General features: G+C 47.4%; 1 protein-coding gene across 1 annotated transcript in view; it reads right to left on the minus strand.

Moving 5' to 3' along the window:
• The window catches only part of LOC135973815 (uncharacterized), a 1,510,190-nt gene that overhangs the window by 541,415 nt on the left and 954,011 nt on the right, over positions 1–14,764 (minus strand). The gene's annotated exons all lie outside the window — the stretch shown is intronic.

The raw sequence follows: 14,764 nt of genomic DNA on the forward strand, positions 1-14,764 counted from the left end.
TTATAATGTCACCGGAAATTGGCATGCCTTCGGAGTGTTCTTGGGTAAACCATGTAAATACTGCTCTATCTAGTTGGTTATCCTGGGCAGTTTTTAGGCACTTCCTTTCCAGGCCTTCGCTTTCATCCAGTTCAACTAGCATTGATCGTAATTTTTCCTCATCTTTGATCCACCCTCTTAATGTTGATTCCCCCACTCCTAGTGCTTTTGAGACCTTTGCTTGGCTCATAAAGTCGAATGTATGCGGCCACACTAAGCACATTAATTCGGCGGTGTGCGTCCGTGTACTGGGGCTAGCTTCGATTTCTGGAGCACTGCACTGTGGGTAGCTATCCCATAGCTATCCCATAGTTCCCGCAGTCTCCTCCACCCATTGGAATTCTGGGTTGAGATCCCAATGCCTGAGGGGGCCAAAAACATTGTCGCGGGTGGTTCTGGGTATATCCTCCCCCCCTCTCCAGGGAAGCAACGGCATACAACCGTTTCACGCCTTTTTCCTGGGTGAATAGTGCAGACGCCATACCACGGCAAGCATGGAGCCCGCTCAGCTCAAGACAACAGTCATGAACATTGTAAACACCTCGCGCGTTATCGTGCAGTTTATGCTGAACCAGAACATGCAGAACCAGGCTGCAAGGAGTAGGCTACGGCAGCGAGAGTGATGAGGATATGGACATGGAATTCTATCAAACTGCGGGACCCGGTGCTTTAGAGATCATGCTGTTAATGGGGCAGGTTATAGCTGTGGAACGCCGATTCTGGGCCCGGGAAACAAGCACAGCCTGGTGGGACCGCATAGTGTTGCAGGTGTGGGACGATTCCCAGTGGCTGCGAAACTTTCGCATGCGTAAGGGCACTTTCATGGAACTTTGTGACTTGCTTTCCCCTGCCCTGAAGCGCCAGAATACCAAGATGAGAGCAGCCCTCACAGTTGAGAAGCGAGTGGCGATAGCCCTGTGGAAGCTTGCAACGCCCGACAGTTACCAGTCAGTCGGGAACCAATTTGGAGTGGGCAAATCTACTGTGGGGGCTGCTGTGATGCAAGTAGCCAAAGCAATCACTGAGGTGCTGCTACGAAAGGTAGTGACTCTGGGAAACATGCAGGTCATAGTGGATGGCTTTGCTGCAATGGGATTCCCTAACTGTGGTGGGGCGATAGATGGAACTCATATCCCTATCTTCACACCGGAGCACCAGGGTACCCAGTACATAAACCGCAAGGGGTACTTTTCAATGGTGCTGCAAGCACTTGTGGATCACAAGGGATGTTTCACCAACATCAATGTGGGCTGGCCGGGAAGGGTTTATGACGCTCGCGTCTTCAGGAACGCTAATCTGTTTAAACGGCTGCAGCAAGGGACTTACTTTCCGGACCAGCAAATGACCGTTGGGGATGTTGAAATGCCAATAGTTATTCTTGGGGACCCAGCCTACCCCTTAATGCCATGGCTCATGAAGCCATACACAGGCAGCCTGGACAGGAGTCAGGAGCTGTTCAACTACAGGCTGAGCAAGTGCAGAATGGTGGTAGAATGTGCATTTGGCCATTTAAAAGGTCGCTGGCGATGGTTATTGACTCGCTCAGACCTCAGCCAAACCAATATCCCCATTGTTATTTCTGCTTGCTGTGTGCTCCACAATCTCTGTGAAAGTAAGGGGGAGACCTTTATGGCGGGGTGGGAGGCTGAGGCAAATTGCCTGGCTGCTGATTACGCGCAGCCAGACACCAGGGCGATTAGAAGAGCACACCAGGAAAGGCTGTGCATCAGAGAAGCTTTGAAAACCAGTTTCATGACTGGCCAGGCTACAGTGTGAAATTTCTGTTTGTTTCTCCTTCATGAAAACCCGCCCCCTTTATTGACTCATTCTCTGTAAGGAACCCACCCTCCCCCTTCCCCCAGCTTGCTTTCAAAGGAAATAAAGTCACTATCATTTAAAAATCATGTATTCTTTATGAATTGATTATAAACATAGGGAGAGAACCGACAAGGTAATCTGGGTGAGGTTTGGGAGGATACGAGGGAAGTAAAAGGCCAGTGAAAAAATTCAATACAATGACAGCCTTTTCGTTGGGCTGTCCACTGGGGTGGAGTGGGAGGGTGCACGGAGCCTCCCCCTCCCCCCCCCGCGTTCTTACACGTCTGGGTGAGGAGGATATGGAACATGGTGAGGGGGGAGGGAGGTTATACAGCGGCTGCAGCGGCAGTCTGTTATCCTGCTGCCGTTCCTGAAGTTCCACCAGCCGCCGGAGCATGTCTGTTTGCTCACGCAGCAGCCCCAGCGTTGCAGCCTGCCACCTCTCATCTCGAGCATCCCTCATGACCTCACGTTCACTGGCATCTTTCCTAAATTTAGATACCGTGTCCTTCCACTCATTCAAATGAGCTCTTTCATTGCGGGTGCATTCCATTATTTCCGTGAACATCTCGTCTCGCGTCCTCTTCCTCCACTGCCTTATCTAAGATAGCCTTCGGGACGGAGGAGGGAGGCTTGAAAAATTTGCAACTGCTGAAAGGAGGGTTGAAAAAAAGGGGAGAAGTTTTTTAAATGATACATTTTACAGAACAATGCTTATACTCTTTCATAGTGAACAACACTATTCACATTACATAGCACGTGATTTCAGTACAAGGTCGCATTTTCCATCTTAATATTGAGTGCCTGTGGCTTTGGTGTTAGAGATCACAGCCGCAGGTCCGGGCAACAGAATTCAGCTTGCATGCGGCCATGGTAAGCCATTGTCTTTCGGCTTCTGTGCACTCCTTTCCCACATACCAAGCAAAGCCCATTGACTGCTGCGGTTTTCCTGTTAACCTTCAGCAGCAGCAAACAAACTAACCCCCCCTCATCCAATTCTCTGAGATGATCGCTTTATCCCTCCCCCCACCGCGCGGCTGGTATCAGGGAAGATCCCTGCAGAAACCAAACTAACCCCACCCCCCGCCATGAATTATCTGGGATGATTGCTGTACACCTCCCCCCACCACGTGGCTGGTAAGAGGGAAGATCCCTGCTAGCTAAACGCGAAAAGCTCAGGGCCAATTCCCCCCCCCCACACACACACACACACACGCGCTTGACTAACTGCAGGGAAGGATTTCTTTTCAGCCACAGGCAAACAGCCCAGTAGGAACGGCCACCTCTGTCCCCTTAATTAAATTCCCATATTTCAACCAGGTTACCATGAGCGATATCACTCTCCTGAGGATAACACAGCGAGTTAAAGAACGGATGTTGCTTGAATGCCAGCAAACACCGGGACCATACGCTGCCAGGCTTTGTAATGCAATGATACCAGATTACTTGCTGCAAGCATGGCGTGGTTAAGTGTCCTACCATGGAGACGGAATAAGGCTGCACTGCCCAGAAACCTTGTGGCAAGGCTTTTGGAGTACCTCCAGGAGAGCTTCATGGAGATGTCCCTGGAGGATTTCCGCTCCATCCCCAGACACGTTAACAGACTTTTCCAGTAGCTGTACTGGCCGCGAATGCATCCCAAGTCCTCAGGGCAAAGTAATCATTAAAAAATGCTTGTTTTAAAAGCAAGTTTTATATTTTAAAAGGTAAACTCACCTGAGGTCCCTTCCATGGGGTCATGGTCTTGGATATTGGGTTGGGAGGGTACTTCAGTCAGGCTGAGAAAAAGATCCTGGCTGTTGGGGAGAATGGAGTGCTGGGTGCTCTCCGCAAGCTCATCCTCCTTCTCCTCCTCCTCTTCCCCGTCCGCAGAATCCTCAGGTGTAGCTGATGAGATTATCCCCACCTCGGAATCCACGGTCAGAGGTGGGGTAGTGGTGGCGGCCCCCCCTAGAATTGCATGCAGCTCGGCGTAGAAGCGGCATGTCCGTGGCTCTGACCCGGAGCGACCATTTGCCTCCTTTGTTTTTTGATAGGCTTGTCTGAGCTCCTTGACTTTCACGCGGCACTGATCTGAGTCCCTATTGTGGCCTCTCTCCATCATGCCCTGGGAGATTTTTTCAAAAGTTTTGGCATTTCGTCTTTTTGATCGAAGTTCTGCTAGCACTGAATCCTCTCCCCATATAGCGATCAGATCCAGTACCTCCCGTACGGTCCATGCTGGTGCTCTTTTTCGATTATCGGCCTGCATGGTTACCTGTGCTGATGAGCTGAGCTATATGTGGTCACCTGTGCTCTCCACGCTGGGCAAACAGGAAATGAAATTCAAATGTTCGCGGGGCTTTTCCTGTCTACCTGGCCAGTGCATCCGAGTTCAGATTGCTGTCCAGAGCGGTCACAATGGTGCACTGTGGGACAGCTCCCGGAGGCCAATATCATCGAATTGCGGCCACACTAACCCTAATTCTAAATGACAATATCGATTTTGGCGCTACTCCGCTTGTCGGGGTGTGTGACAGTGTACCCCATAAGGCTTTATGGGGGGCGTTTATAAATGTATGTATGATATAACTGAAATATGTTTTGTGCCGCCTGTGCCACCTAACATATCTCCGTAAAGGTTATGGTCTACTATATCTATTCATCCTATTTGTACATATGTATCATTTTCCACTTGAGGTTAAGAATTTGGGCTGTATGCTTGCTTGATTTCTAAGTAAGCTCTGTGAGGCATTTGGTCAGCTTCTTTAGGAAGGAATTCACCAGGTTAAGTACCTCTTCAGGAAACACTTGGGGAACAATGCATCTTGGAATGCTCCAATCCACATGAGAAGTCTTCCTGGAGACATGCAAGATACCATGTGGACAATGGCTTCAGCCTGTAAAGACTGAGTCATGCAGGGACATGTGACTTGCCCAGGTGACCCCAGAACTCCATCTTGGAGCTGGACTTTGCATAGGAGGGAGGAGGGGGGGGTCTCCACCCACAAGAGAGAGTCTATTTAAATCCGTGGGAGACCCCTCCATTTTGTCTTCAGCTGGCTAAAGAAGGAGCCTCTCCACCCGTCCCCAAGATACTTGAAGGAGACTGAAACAAAGGACAGTAACTACAGGGGGTGTGAGTGATTGCTGGACCCAGGCTAAAAGGAGATTAGCCTGTAAAAGGGAGCACTCTGGAACTGGTGAGGAAATTATCTGTATTCAGTTTGATTAGGCATAGATTTGCGCATTTTATTTTATTTTGCTTGGTGACTTACTTTGTTCTGTTACTACTTTGAACCACCTAAATCCTACTGTCTGTATTTAATAAAATCACTTTTTATTTAGTAATTTACTCAGAGTATGTATTAATACCTGGGGGAGCAAACAGCTGTGCATATCTCTCTATCAGTGTTATAGAGGACGAACAATTTATGAGTTTGCCCTGCATAAGCTTTATGCAGGGTAAAACGGATTTATCTGGGTTTAGACCCCATTGGGAGTTGGGCATATGAGTGCTAAAGACAAGCACACTACTGTGAGCTGTTTTCAGGTAAACTTGCAGCTTTGGGACAAGTGATTCAGACCCTGGATCTGTGTTAGAGCCAGACAGGAGTGGCTGGCTCAGCAAGACAGGGTGCTGGAGTCCTGAGCTGGCAGGGAAAACAGGAGCAGGGGTAGTCTTTGCACATCGGGTGGCACCTCCCAAGGGGATTTCTGTGATCCAACCCGTCACAGGGTGGAGTACAGAAATCGATTTAAAGAGCCCTTTATTTTGAAATAAATGGCTTCATTGTGTTGACGGGTGCAGGGTTAATTCGATTTAACGCTGCTAAATCCGAATTAAAGTCATAGTGTAGACCAGGCCTTTGACTGTCCATGCCTTTAGTTTCCGTGGCTGTGAACTACTTGCCATCACGTCAATGGTATTTTAATACTGTATTAATACAAACCATTTTTTTGTTTTGTTTAGAAAATGTCAGCGCAGAGTTACAATGTTTCCAAAATACAACTAGTGAGACAACTTAAGTTTAGTCTATACTGCACGCAATTTAGAAACTAAATTAAAATAGGCGGGAGAGATGAGAACGCCTAATGCATGGGTGGGCAAATTTTTTGGCCCGAGGGTCACATTGGGGTTCAAAATTGTATGGAGGGCCGGGTAGGGAAGGCTGTGCCTCCCCAAACAGCCTGGCCCTGCCCCCTATCCAACCCCCACCTACTTCCTGCCCCCTGACTGACCCCTCAGAACCCCCAACCCATCCAACCCCCCCTGCTCCTTGTCCCTGACCACCCCCACCAGAGACCCCCCCCACCCCTAACCACCCCTACCAAGACCCCACCCCCTATCTAAGCCCCCCTGCTCCTTGTCCCCTGACTTCCTCGACCCCTATCCACAGCCCTGCCCCAACAGGCCCCCCGGGACTTTCACGCCCTACCCAACGCCCCCGTTCCCTGTCCCCTGACCGCCCCCCCCCCAAGAACCTCCGAACCATCCAACCCCCCGTGCTCCCTGTCCCCTAACCGCCCCCCAGGACCCTCTGCCCCTTATCCAACCCCTCAGCTCTGGCCCGGCACCCTTAACATTCCGCTCAGAACAGCGTGTCGGAGCCAGTCACACTGACATGCTGATCCGCTGGAGCGCGCAGCCCCGCCCCCCAGAGCGCTGCTTTACTGCGTTGTATGCAAACCTGTGTTATATTAGGTCGCATTATATGGGGTAGAGGTGTACTTATAAATGACTACAAAAACTATTTGTAACTTGGAGCACAATAAATAGGGCCCTACCAAATTCATGGTCCATTTTGGTCAATTTCACATGGGATTTTAAAAACTGTAAATTTCACGGTTTCAGATATTTAAATAGTAAATTTCATGGTGTTGTAACCCTGGGGGTATGGACCCGGAAGCAAGTCACAAGGTTAGTGTACGGGGGTTGTGGTATTGCCACCCTTACTTCTGCACTGCTGCCTTAAGAGCTGGGCAGCCAGAGGGCAGCTGCTGGCTGGGTGCCCAGCTCAGAAGGCAGTGCTGCCTCCAGCAGCAGCACAGAAATAAGGGTGTATCATTAGCATACGCTGCCACTGAGTTGGGTGCCCAGCCAGCAGCTTTCACTCTACAGCCATTCAGCTCTGAAATCTGGTCTCCCCTACAACAGCCAGATTTCATGCGGAAGATCAGATTTCACAGTCTGCGATGCATTTTTCATGGCCGTGAATTTGGTAGGGCCCTAATACTAAAGTTTGACATCTTCCCTTGTGTTTAAAGCATTTGTTTTTAATTTTTACACTTTGAGTGTAAATGTCCATAATCTTTTTATCTCTAACTCAATTATTCTTATTTGCATTTATCAGATCCCTATTCTTGGGAAGAGAAGGAGTGTAATCTAAGATTACACAAAAAATATATTACTAATGAATGAACTTTTAGAACAATAGCAAAATTTTCCAATGTCTCCAATAATAGATTCCTTGCAAATTCCTCCTCAAAATATTTTTCTTACAAATTTCTGCATATTTTCCTTCTACAATTTAAGGCAAGTAGTACATATGGTCCTGATAGCATATGGATTTCAGAAATTTGCCTCCAATGAAAAAGTAACCTAGTCTGGGGAAATAAAAACACTTATCAAAAAAATTGGAATCCTTAGGGAGTACAGTGAAGAAAAATCTAATTTTATATTTTTAGCTCTAGCTCTATTTGCAAAATCAAAGATCTGCTAGATATAGCAGAAAACTTTAATTCTTCTTGTATGCTCCTTTCAAAGAAATACTAAGTAAAAAATAAGGGAGGTCTAAAAGCATTCGTTTAGATGACAAAAGCTGGAATATTATGCAGTTTTGTCATTCCAGGAATCACCACATTATGGGTGTGAATTGTAGCTGGGTAAAAATATATGGAAAGTTTTCACTTATGTGTATAAAAAAAAAAATATTGTGAAGATAAAGGATAAATTATAGCAGAGTAATTTTAACTTTACACCATGTTTAGAGAAACATATGCATCCGAAGAAGTGGGCTGTAGTCCACGAAAGCTTATGCTCTAATAAATTTGTTAGTCTCTAAGGTGCCACAAGTCCTCCTGTTCTTTTTGCGGATACAGACTAACACGGTTGCTACTCTGAAACCATGTTTAGAATGAATGAAAATTACGTTCAATTTTGTTATTGGAATCACTTATTCAGTGTGAACTTTCTAAATCAAAACTAATCATGTAAACATTTAACTCCACTGTAGATAATCAATGTTAAAATACATTTGTTCATTTACCTATGTCAAAAGGCTAAACTGGGTGTTTTGATCAAATGATACTCCCAATAATCACATAGTTTTAAGACAGAAATTGACTATATCAATAAATTAGCTAAATTCTTTTTTGTGAAGTGATTGCTCTGTCAAGTTCTAAGCTGGCACAAAAATTATGATTGTATAATAATGAAAATGAGAAATAACTTAAGAGTTGGGGAATCTAATCATGTTTCCCTATTTTTACCTTAGTGATGAGATTACATAGCTAATGCTATGCTGATGGATAGTCCAAACATCCTTCATTCATGACTTCAATTTATTCAAATGTAGCTTCTGGCTGGCAAAAACTTCAGCCTGCTCATTTTTATAAAGGCTTCCCGCATAGTCATCTGACATTTTTCTGTTTTATTAAAACAAATGTGTGCACAGAATGAGAAAAAATATACCTCTACACACACGTGCTAATGCATACAGACAGAGGAGGATAGTACATTTTTAATAAAGTGACGGCTTATTCATTAGATTGTACACACCACATTCCAACAAAAAAATTCAAAATATTCCTATGTGCCAATGTCATTTAGCCTCCAATTTAACTGCCCAGTTTTATACCAGCCTTGCAAAGATTGTCTAGTCAATAGCGTTTACATTACAGCCATGTGGCACTAAATACTGGCCTTTCTGTCTAATTTGTTTCTGTCAAACCACACCTAGGGACTGGAGAAGGTTAGAGTTCCGTTTCTAATACACCTTTACCCCGATATAACACGAATTCGGATATAACGCGGTAAAGTGCTCCGGGGGGGCAGGGTGGGGCTGCGCACTCCGGCAGATCAAAGCAAGTTCGATATAACACAGTTATAACGTGGTAAGATTTTTTGGCTCCCGAGGACAGCGTTATATCAGGGTAGAGGTGTAATTACATCTTTCATCCTTCAGTAATAATAGTAAAAACAGACTTTACAGCAACTGATGAATTCTGAAGCTTCTCCTTATTCTATTTCTAATCTTGGAACGAATATGGCACCAAATCAACTAGATTAAAACTGGTTCTTTCCAGCTCTATAAACCAAACTCATTACAAATTGTTCACAAATTGTGACCTACTTTATATTCTACTTTTTTTCCAACAGCTGGTTTGCTGACTTAGAACTACAGAAAAACTAAGCTTTAGTTTTGGTATGCACTACCCACACATTGACTCAGAAGAGCAGTTTTCATTTGACAACCACAATCATAGACAATCCTTCCATTGAGGAGACTGACTCAGGCCATGTCTATGCTACAGCTACTTCAGCTGTGCTACTGTTGCATAGACACCACCTACATCGATGGAAGGGGGTTTTCTGTTGTAGTTATTCCACCTCCCTGAGAAGCAGTAGCTAGATCGAGGAAATTTTTCACAGCCCTGAGTGACTTACCTAGATTGATTTAATTTGTAAGTTAGATCAGGCCTCAATTGTCTAACTTCCATGATTATCCTCCCTCTATCCTTCTGTCTTTGTGTATGTCCAGTATCTGAAAAAGGAGTCTTAAGAAGGGGCATAGTTTTGGGGGGACATGATGGGTGTAGCCCCCCTCAAACTGCAAGGCTCGGGTAGGCATGTAATTTGCCCCCATGTGCAGTCCTGTTGGCCTGGCTGGAGCTCCCCTCCCCCCCATATAGAAATAAAACTATAAAACTTGAGGTCTCTGTATCTTCCTTCTCTCCGAAGATCCCTAAAACACACACGTTCTTTGCTGTCACCTGTTTTGCTACCGTTTTCACTTTGCAGAGCCTCTACTGATCTGAGGATAGGACTTTAGATTTTGTGACCATCAATTCACTCTCCACATCCCAATGCATCACAGCAATGTGCTTTTGGGACCACCACTCTGTGCTGTGACACTGCTCTCTATCTGCAAACTCTAAAAAGCTTTCTCTGATTTCAGCATAAGCTTCCTTGTCCCACACCTGCTTTGCCAGAGATCCTCCAACAGGTAGAAGAAACATGTTCTAGCTATGTTGTTTAGGCCACACCATCTACAAGCTGTCCTACCACACTGCTAGCAGATGTGCGGGGCTGACACATGTAGTAACATATATAGATCTCTGCAACTTTGAAGCTGCTGCCTTGCTAGTCTACTCCAATCTCTTATCTAGGGCAGAGGAAAGTTTGAAATCACTGTTAACTACTTCACTTTGTTACCCAGCAGATCGGGGTGGGAAACTTTTTGGCCTGAGGGCCACATCGGGGAATAGAAATTGTATGGCGGGCCACGAATGCTCATAAAATTGGGGTTGGGATATGGGAGGAGGTGAGGGCTCCGGTTGGGGATGCGAACTCTGCGGTGGGGCTGGGGATGAGGAGTTTGGGGTGTAGGAGGGTGCTCTGGGCTGGGACCGAGGGGTTTGGCGTATGGGAGGGGGATCAGGACAGGAGTGGAGGAAGGGGTGCAGGTTCCGGCTGGAGGTGCAGGCTCTAGGGTGGGGCTAAGAGGTTTCGAGTGCTGGAGAGTGCTCCGGACTGGGATCGAGGGGATGTGGAGAGCAGGAGGGGGATGGGGAGAGGCACAGGGGTGCAGGCTCCGAGCGGCGCTTACCTCAAGCAGCTCCCAGAAGCAGTGGCATGTTCCTTCTCTGGCTCCTACATGGAGGCGCGGCCAGGCGGCTCTGCACACTGCCCCATCGGCAGGCACTGCCCCTGCAGCTCCCATTGGAGCGCTTAGGAGCCAGAGCGGGGCCATGCCGCAGCCTCTGGGAGCCGCGTGAAACGGCCCCTGACCCTGTGCCCTGGCTGGAGCGGGGCCAGGCCAGGTGGTGCAGCCCCAATCCTACGCCCCAGCTGGAGTGCCGGAGCAGGGTCGAGCCATGTGTTGTGGCCCGCGACCCAGCTGGAGCACCAAAGCGGGACCCAGCGCCCCGGCCGGAGCAGGGCTGCACTGCGTGGTGGGGTCCCTGACCCAGCACCCTGGCAGGAGCAGGGCCAAGCTGTGTGGTGGGGCACCCAACCCAGCGCCTGGTCGGAGCGGGGCCGAGCCGCATGGTGCAACGCTGGAGTGGAACTGTGCTGCAGCCCCCCAACCCAATCACAGGAGCAGGGACAAGCCACGTGGTCTGGCCCCAGATCCAGCGCCCTGGTCAGAGCACCGGAGCGGGGCCGCACCAGTGCCCCGGCTGGAGCGCCGCAGCAGGGCAAGCCCCAGACCTTGCTCCCCACCGGCAGCTCGCAGGCCAGCTTAAAAGGGCTCGCGGGCTGAATCTGGCCTGCAAGCCGTAGTTTGCCCACTCCTGCCGTAGATGCTAGAGCCAGCTATCTGAAATGGCTGCATGGAGTGTGTCAGAGACCAGAGTATTTTAATCCTTGTATTCTATTGGTACTGGCACATCAACAGAACAACAAAATGGGGAAGGAGATCTCACAGAACGGAATGAGAGCAAGACTGAAAGGCAGAGAGAATAAAATAAAGGGGGGAAATGAGCAGAACTGCCAACTCCATATATTCAAGCATGGCCTCCCTGATGCCTTTGTTTCTGTACCTGCTAGAAGCCCTGCAGCTAAAGAGTGATAGGTTAGAGCAGAAATGCATTTTGAGCCTTGCCTGAACTTACAGGCTATGTTGTTCAGAAACCCCTCACATGACATCCCCTCTCACCTGCCACACACAACTGTTAATTGACAAGTAGCACTGGACAGCACTAACCCTTTAAAACAAAAACAAACCGATGCCAACCTTTATCAGTGTTACCTAGGGCTGGGCGAACCTTCATCCCCCAACATACAAATTTATTACATTTGTTTCTCTCCATCAGTTCTCATCCTGGTTTCCAAAGGTAAAATCCATACAGCTCTAGCCCTGTCACCCTCTTACTGTATTCTTAGGCCAGGTATTCTGTTTCTCATGGGTATAGTCCCCTGATTTTCCCTGTATTTCTTCACGTTTCCCATTTTCTGTTACTGTATTCATAGGTATTTCAACCAACGTGCCTCTAGAATAGACTAGGACAGTCCTCCTTGTATCCTTTTGCAGATGGGGAGAAGTATACAATAATAGTACGGCTGACAAATGATTTAAAAAATAATTAATCGTGATTAATCGCCCTATTAAACAATAGAATACCATTTATTTAAGTATTTTGGATATTTTCCAAATTTTCAAATATATTGATTTCAATTATAACACAAAATACAAAGTGTACAGTGCTCACTTTATATTTATTTTTATTACAAATATTTGCACTGTAAAAACAAATGTAGAATTATGTACAAAAAACAACTGCATTCAAAAATATAACAATGTAAAACTTTAGAGCCTACAAGTCCACTCAGTCCTACTTCTTGTTCAGTGAATCGCTCAGATGAACAAGTTTGTTTACATTTGCAGGAGATAATGCTGCCCGCTTCTTGGTCACAATGTCACCTGAAAGTGAGAACAGATGTTCACATGGCACTATTGTAGCCAGCGTCACAAGATATTTACATGACAGATGCGCTAAAGATTCATATCTCCCTTCATGCTTCAACCACCTTCAAGAGAAAGTGCATCCATAATGATAACGGATTCTGCTCGATAACAATCCAAAGCAGTGAGGATCAACTCATGTTCATTTTCATCATCTGAGTCAAATGCCACAAGCGGAAGTTTGAGTTTCTTTTTTGGTGGCTCAGGTTCTGTAGTTTCCACATCTGAGTGTTGCTCTTTTAAGACTTCTGCAAGCATGCTCCACTCCTCGTCCCTCTCCAATTTTGGAAGGCACTTCAGATTCTGAAACCTTGGGTCGAGTGCTATAGCTATCTTTAGAAATCTCACATTGGTACCTTCTTTGCGTTTTGTCAAATCTGCAGTGAAAGTGTTCTTAAAATGAACAACATGTGCTGAGTCATCATCCAACACTACTAGAACATGAAATATATGGCAGAATGCCGGTAAAATAGAGCTGGAGACATACAATTCTCCCCCAAGGAGTTCAGTCACAAATTTAAATAATGTATTATTTTTTTAACAAGCGTCATCAGCATGGAAGGATGTCTTCTGGAACGGTGACCAAAGCATGAAGGGTCATACGAATGTTTAGCATATCTGGTGTGTAAATACCTTGCAATGCTTGCTACAAAAGTGCCATGCAAATGCCTGTTCTCACTACATTACAGACTGCACTACAGTACTTGTATGAGGTGAATTGAAAAATACTGTTTTTTTGTTTATCATTTTTACAGTGCAAATATTTGTAATAAAAAATATGAAGTGAGCACTGTACACATTGTATTCTATGTTGTAATTGAAATCAATATATTTGAAAATGTAGAAAAACATCCAAAATATTTCATAAATTTCAATTGGTATTCTATTGTTTAACAATCCGATTAAAACTGAGATTAATCACAATTAATTTTTTTGAGTTAATCACGTGAGTTAAATGCGATTAATGAACAGCCCTAAATAATAAATAGGGGAACTAATTAAGAAAGAATTCCCCCATGATAGGATGCCTGAATATACACACATCAAAGTTTAAATCTAGTGCTTGGAGTAGGAAACTAGGTGTCAGGTCTGCTAGATTTTATTCCTGAGTATTTGTTTTGGGCAAGCTGACACTCTGGTGAGTCTGGCTTTGTCTACCTATGCAGCCAGGGCTCTGGTATTTCTACTACTGTGTCATGCAAACCTGGTCAAAACTGCAAGTAAAAACACCTGAACCTTGCAGCATACTAGATTTTCATTTAGAAATTTCCCATCACTAAACAGCTACTGGTAGAGCTGCCCTGATGATATTATGGTAGGAAGACAGGGTTATGACAGATGCCCCCGCTGGACCCCCATTCCCCTTGTTTTCACAGCTGGCTTCCCTTCCTTGCGTCCCCAGTCTCCCTATGCCCACAACCCATCCCTTCCTGGATCCCTACTCTCCCTGTGCCTGGAGCTCCAGCCCCATTTGGAACCCCCCGCCCCCCACTTCCTATGCCAGCAGCTTCACCCCTGCAGACCATCCCTGTACTCACAGCTCCCTCCCCATTTGGACTCCCCACTCTCCCTATGTCCTCAGCTCCTCCCCCGCACCTTCACACCTCCAGCTGTGACCATAGCTCCCACCCGCCTCAGCACTCTCCCCCACCCCCTCAGAGAGCTCCCTCAGAGCCCTCCCCTCAGAACAATCCCCCCACCGCGTGGCCACAGCTCCCTACCCGCCTAAAAGCAACCCCGCCCCCCGCCCCGTGCCCACAGCTCCCTCCTTCCCCTCTGAGCGATCTCCCCGCCTCGTTTCCGCAGCTCCCCCCCCAGTGATCTCCTCCCCCCGTGTGCCCGCAGATCCCTCCCTCCCCTCAGAGCGATCTCCTCCCCCCGTGTGCCCGCAGATCCCTCCCTCCCCTCAGAGCGATCTCCTCCCCCGTGTGCCCGCAGATCCCTCCCTCCCCTCAGAGCGACCCCCCCCGTGTGCCCGCAGATCCCTCCCTCCCCTCAGAGCGACCCCCCCCGTGTGCCCGCAGATCCCTCCCTCCCCTCAGAGCGATCTCCTCCCCCCATGCCCGCAGATCCCTCCCTCCCCTCAGAGCGATCTCCTCCCCCCGTGTGCCCGCAGATCCCTCCCTCCCCTCAGAGCGATCTCCTCCCCCCATGCCCGCAGATCCCTCCCTCCCCTCAGAGCGATCTCCTCCCCCCGTGTGCCCGCAGATCCCTCCCTCCCCTCAGAGCGATCTCCT

This window comes from Chrysemys picta, chromosome 10 (assembly GCF_011386835.1).
Source record: "Chrysemys picta bellii isolate R12L10 chromosome 10, ASM1138683v2, whole genome shotgun sequence".
Classification (NCBI taxonomy): Eukaryota; Metazoa; Chordata; order Testudines; family Emydidae; genus Chrysemys; species Chrysemys picta.